We start from the raw sequence: 7,437 nt of genomic DNA, 5'->3' as shown, positions 1-7,437 counted from the left end.
AGACAGAGAGACAGAGAGAGAGAGCTAGACAGAGAGAGAGACAGAGAGAGACAGAGAGAGACAGAGAGAGAGACAGAGAGAACACGAGAGAGACAGAGAGACAGAGGAGAGACAGAGAGACAGAGAGACGAGAGAGACAGAGAGAGAGAGATAGACAGAGAGAGACAGAGGACAGAGCGAGACAGAGAGAGAGAGAGGAGACAGAGACAGAGAGAGACAGAGAGGAGACAGAGCGAGACAGAGAGAGAGAGAGAGACAGAGAGAGACAGAGAGACAGAGAGAGAGAGACAGAGAGAGACAGACGAGAGAGACAGAGACAGACGAGAGACAGAGACAGAGCGAGACAGAGGAGAGAGAGAGAGAGACAGAGAGAGACAGAGAGAGAGACAGAGACAGAGAGACAGAGACACGAGCGAGAGAAGACAGAGACGAGAGATGAGCGAGAGAGAGAGAGACAGAAGAGAGAGGACAGAGAGAGAGAACAGAGAGAGAGACAGAAGACAGACGACAGAGACAGAGGCAGAGCGAGACAGAGAGAGAGAGAGAGACGGAGAGAGAGAGATAGACAGAGAGAGAGAAGACGAGAGAGAGGAGAGAGAGAGATAGACAGAGAGAGACAGAGAGAGAGAGAGAGAGAGGAGAGACAGAGAGAGAGGAGAGACAGAGAGAGAGACGAGACAGAGAGACAGAGACAGAGACAGACGAGACGAGAGCGAGAGAGAGACAGAGAGAGACAGAGAGAGAGAGAGAGACAGAGAGAGAGACAGAGACAGAGAGAGACAGAGACAGAGCGAGACAGAGAGAGAGAGATAGACAGAGAGAGAGACGAGAGAGAGAGAGAGAGAGAGAGGCGAGTGCTGCAGTGAGGCTGTATAAAGACCTGAATGTGAAACAACAGGAACGTTTATTGGTTTGTAACATTAAGTGGAGAAAAGTGCAGTTTGAGTTTCAGGAGGAAGAACATAAAGACGTCCTTTAATATCGCTGATCTTTAAAACGTGTCTCAGCCTGATTATTATGGGATGTATTGATGATCTGGATCATGTTTTGTGTGGTTTTGTTGATATTTGTGTACAGTTCCTGGTGTTGTGATTGGTTGTGTTCTTGAGTTTCATTCATTAGAATGATTTGTGTTTATTGTTGTTTATTCGGTCGTTTTTTGTTCTGAGCTTTAGTGAACTGATTGAGGGTATTTGTGCCTCGTTCCTCCCTCTCTGGAGCGGAGCAGCGGGGTATCCGGGGGGGTAATGTAAGGTGATTCATGACCCCTGGGGGAGATGGGGCGAGAGGGAAGAGGAACAGTTTTCCAACTGTAAGGAGCAGCTTAAGGTGAATATGATAGAGATCTGATTTGTTGATCTGATTTGTTGATCTGATTTGTTGATCTGATTTGTTGATCTGATTTGTTGATCTGATTTGTTGATCTGATTTGTGAAAGTTTTCTCTTGAGTTGACTTTGTGTCCGCTGCGTTTTGTTTTTGACAGCGTGTTTAAACCCTCACTGATTATTTGGATGTTAGTCAGAGTTTTTAGATCACGCTCATTCTGTGTCAGTTTACATGAAGCTATGAGCTAACTAAAGAGCGCTAACATTAGCATGCTAACACAACAATGTGAAGCTACGTGCTAACTAAAGAGCGCTAACATTAGCATGCTAACAAATGTGAAGCTACGAGCTAACTAAAGAGCGCTAACATTAGCATGCTAACAAATGTGAAGCTACGAGCTAACTAAAGAGCGTGTCACATTGGCATGCTAACACAACAATGTGAAGCTACGAGCTAACTAAAGAGCGCTAACATTAGCATGCTAACACAACAATGTGAAGCTACGAGCTAACTAAAGAGCGTGTCACATTGGCATGCTAACACAACAATGTGAAGCTACGAGCTAACTAAAGAGCGCTAACATTGGCATGCTAACACAACAATGTGAAGCTACGAGCTAACTAAAGAGCGCTAACATTAGCATGCTAACACAACAATGTGAAGCTACGAGCTAACTAAAGAGCGTGTCACATTAGCATGCTAACACAACAATGTGAAGCTACGAGCTAACTAAAGAGCGTGTCACATTGGCATGCTAACACAACAATGTGAAGCTACGAGCTAACTAAAGAGCGTGTCACATTGGCATGCTAACACAACAATGCAGGACACAGCTGATTGGAGCTCGCCTCACATAAACAACTTAATAAAAAAGCAGCCGCAGTTTTTTCTCTTGGCGTCTCTTTCCCCCCGCTCCCTTGTCTCCCCTCCACTTGTTCCTGTGATTTGATTGGATCTGACGGTTTCATCACCTGTTTTTAGAGTTTTGTTTTCCTCTGGATCTTGATTGGATGTCTTCACACAGCTTCTCTACTGGCAGATCTCACTCAGTCTGTCTTCTTCTTCTTTTCTTTCATTCAGCGACAGCCGGCCTCGACAGTTTGTGGTCACTTCTGTAGACACTCTGTCTCTTTTGATTAATGGCTTTCTCAGTTTGGGATTGCTCGGATAATCTTCCACTCTGTGTCGTCTGTTTGGCTGTAAACAGCGCTAAAGACGACTTTTTGTTGTAGATTGGTCGTCTGATGGAGGGGGGGGGGGAGGGGGGGGGGAAGGGGGGGGGGGGGGGCTGAGTCTCAGACCAGCTGGTCAAGAAGACTTCTGCCAGCTCACATTATCTCTGAGCTTAATGACACAACGATCACACACCTGCCTCCTCTGGGATGAGACGATCACAGAACCAGAACAACAGAATCAGACGCTCCCTAAAATAGTTTCCACAGAGCGAGCGGCGAGTGGCGAGCGGCGACATGGTGCCTATAACGGTATAACAGAGGACGTGCAAAGTGAGTAAGGTTTCCTTTCTGTTCTCACCGTGACGGCTGGGCGATGTTTTTTGTGTTGATATGATTGAAGTCGTGACAAACGGACTTTAAGAAGAAGAAGAAGAAGAAGAAGAAGAAGAAGAAGAAGAAGAAGAACAGGATGTGTTTAACATCAGAGGAGTGAACTGACATCACGCTCCAGCTGACACAACATGTAATGAAAGAGAAACACTGAAGCTCAATCTATAGAAATAATATGACAAGATGAACTATTGATCAGAGACGGTTCTTTAGTGATGGGGGGGGGGGGGGGGGGGGGGGGGGGGGCTCTGACACATATCGCTGCTTCCATGGTGATGTCAGAGAATCCCCCAAGTGATCAATGACTTTATAGACTGAGAGAGGATTTAAACATGATGTAAACATGCTACATGCTACATGCTACATGCTACATGCTACATCACACACACACAGTGATCTAAACATGCTACATGCTACATCACACACACAGTGATGTAAACATGCTACATGCTACATCACACACACAGTGATGTAAACATGCTACATGCTACATCACACACACACAGTGATGTAAACATGCTACATGCTACATCACACACACAGTGATGTAAACATGCTACATGCTACATCACACACACAGTGATGTAAACATGCTACATGCTACATCACACACACACAGTGATGTAAACATGCTACATGCTACATCACACACACACAGTGATGTAAACATGCTACATGCTACATCACACACACATAGTGACGTAAACATGCTATATGCTACATCACACACACAGTGATGTAAACATGCTACATGCTACATCACACACACACAGTGATGTAAACATGCTACATGCTACATCACACACACAGTGATGTAAACATGCTACATGCTACATCACACACACACAGTGATGTAAACATGCTACATGCTACATCACACACACATAGTGACGTAAACATGCTACATGCTACATGCTACATCACACACACACAGTGATGTAAACATGCTACGCTACATGCTACATCACACACACACAGTGATGTAAACATGCTACATGCTACATCACACACACACAGTGATGTAAACATGCTACATGCTACATCACACACACATAGTGACGTAAACATGCTACATGCTACATGCTACATCACACACACAGTGATGTAAACATGCTACATGCTACATGCTACATCACACACACAGTGATGTAAACATGCTACATGCTACATCACACACAGTGATGTAAACATGCTACATGCTAAATCACACACACAGTGATGTAAACATGCTACATGCTACATGCTACATCACACACAAAGTGATCTAAACATGCTACATCACACAAACAGTGATCTAAACATGCTACATGCTACATGCTACATCACACACACAGTGATGTAAACATGCTACATGCTACATCACACACAAAGTGATCTAAACATGCTACATGCTACATCACACACACAGTGATGTAAACATGCTACATGCTACATCACACACAAAGTGATGTAAACATGCTACATGCTACATGCTACATCACACACACAGTGATGTAAACATGCTACATGCTACATCACACACACAGTGATGTAAACATGCTACATGCTACATCACACACAGTGATGTAAACATGCTACATGCTAAATCACACACACAGTGATGTAAACATGCTACATGCTACATGCTACATCACACACAAAGTGATCTAAACATGCTACATCACACAAACAGTGATCTAAACATGCTACATGCTACATGCTACATCACACACACAGTGATGTAAACATGCTACATGCTACATCACACACAAAGTGATCTAAACATGCTACATGCTACATCACACACAGTGATCTAAACATGCTACATGCTACATTACACACAAAGTGATCTAAACATGCTACATGCTACATCATACACACAGTGATGTACACATGCTACATGCTACATCACACACAAAGTGATGTAAACATGCTACATGCTACATGCTACATCACACACACAGTGATCTAAACATGCTACATGCTACATCATACACACAGTGATGTAAACATGCTACATACTACATGCTACATCACACACACAGTGATCTAAACATGCTACATGCTACATCACATACAAAGTGATGTAAACATGCTACATGCTACATCACACACACAGTGATCTAAACATGCTACATGCTACATCACATACAAAGTGATGTAAACATGCTACATGCTACATCACATACAAAGTGATCTAAACATGCTACATGCTACATCACATACAAAGTGATGTAAACATGCTACATGCTACATCACACACACAGTGATCTAAACATGCTACATGCTACATGCTACATCAGACACAAAGTGATCTAAACATGCTACATGCTACATCACACAAACAGTGATCTAAACATGCTACATGCTACATCACACACACAGTGATCTAAACATGCTACATGCTACATCACACACATAGTGATGTAAACATGCTACATGCTACATTACACACAAAGTGATCTAAACATGCTACATCACACACAGTGATCTAAACATGCTACATGCTACATCACACACAGTGATCTAAACATGCTACATGCTACATTACACACAAAGTGATCTAAACATGCTACATGCTACATCATACACACAGTGATGTACACATGCTACATGCTACATCACACACAAAGTGATGTAAACATGCTACATGCTACATGCTACATCACACACACAGTGATCTAAACATGCTACATGCTACATCACACACAAAGTGATGTAAACATGCTACATACTACATGCTACATCACACACACAGTGATCTAAACATGCTACATGCTACATCACATACAAAGTGATGTAAACATGCTACATGCTACATCACACACACAGTGATCTAAACATGCTACATGCTACATCACATACAAAGTGATGTAAACATGCTACATGCTACATCACATACAAAGTGATCTAAACATGCTACATGCTACATCACATACAAAGTGATGTAAACATGCTACATGCTACATCACACACACAGTGATCTAAACATGCTACATGCTACATGCTACATCAGACACAAAGTGATGTAAACATGCTACATGCTACATCACACACACAGTGATCTAAACATGCTACATGCTACATGCTACATGCTACATCAGACACAAAGTGATGTAAACATGCTACATGCTACATCACACACACAGTGTTCTAAACATGCTACATGCTACATCACACACACACATGCTACATCATACACACAGTGATGTAAACATGCTACATGCTACATCACACACACACATGCTACATCACACACACAGTGATGTAAACATGCTACATGCTACATGCTACATTATACACACAGTGATGTAAACATGCTACATGCTACATTATACACACAGTGATGTAAACATGCTACATGCTACATTATACACACAGTGATGTAAACATGCTACATGCTACATGCTACATTATACACACAGTGATGTAAACATGCTACATGCTACATCACACACAGTGATGTAAACATGCTACATGCTACATGCTACATCACACACACAGTGATGTAAACATGCTACATGCTACATCACACACACAGTGATGTAAACATGCTACATGCTACATCACACACAGTGATGTAAACATGCTACATGCTACATGTTGTAAACATGCTACATGATGTAAACATGGAGATAATTGATGATGGGGTACTCGCCTCTTTAACATTTGAATTATGTCAACGTTGTCGTGTTTACTGAGTTCTTGTGGTTTTGATGCAGATAGTTTTGGATTTATTGTCTTAAAGAAGAAGACTGTGTCTGTATCTGACAGAAGAAACAAAGCAACACTTGTACATGAGGCTCCTCTTCACACTGTTCTCCTCAACAGAAGTGTGAGTCACAAAGATTCCTGGAAAGATGACAACAATGGGAAAAGGCTGCTGCATTGTTCTCCAGGGTCTTTAGCTTGATGCTAACACATACTGGGAAATGCCATGAACTGACTATCTGAATTAGCATCACGATCATCTTAAAGGAGGAGTCTGTAGAAATGTTTGTAAACACATAATTCAAACTGGGCTCATCTCCCCCTGAAGCCCCGCCCACTGCAGGACGTAGTGTGTACATTTCCTGCTGGTACCTACACTGCAAGCTAACACTTGCTAGCACAAGCTAACCGCAGAGTGCAGGACATCAAGGGAAGGGTTTGGCTGATGTCGTACTGATTCTGGAAAAACCACCAGTCTCCCTCATGTACTGTTTCCCATAATGCAAAGCGACAGGTCAGAGGTCGACATCGTAACAAAGGAAATAATGTCAATCAGACCAAACCACACAAAGCTCCAGTTCTCTTTGTTGATTCTCTAAATCATGAAAATCTAAATGAATCTCTCGTCAGCTTTCTTCAGATTGTAAGTGGACGCCACACTGTAACGGCGTTTAACATCAGCCGGGCTGTTTACTTCCTCATTGAAAGACCAGAAACCAGTTTAGTCGGGTCTGGTGTTCAGCAGAGTAACCACCGACTGGAGGTCAGACTCCTGTCCAACGCAGTATGTAGTTTAGAAAATCAGCCTGTAAGTAACCATACGTGGTCCCAATCTGTCACACACACACCTGACC

This window comes from Labrus bergylta, chromosome 13 (genome assembly GCF_963930695.1).
Source record: "Labrus bergylta chromosome 13, fLabBer1.1, whole genome shotgun sequence".
NCBI lineage: Eukaryota > Metazoa > Chordata > Actinopteri > Labriformes > Labridae > Labrus > Labrus bergylta.
The sequence above is the reverse complement of the archived record's forward strand: the minus strand, read 5'-3'. Positions refer to the sequence as shown.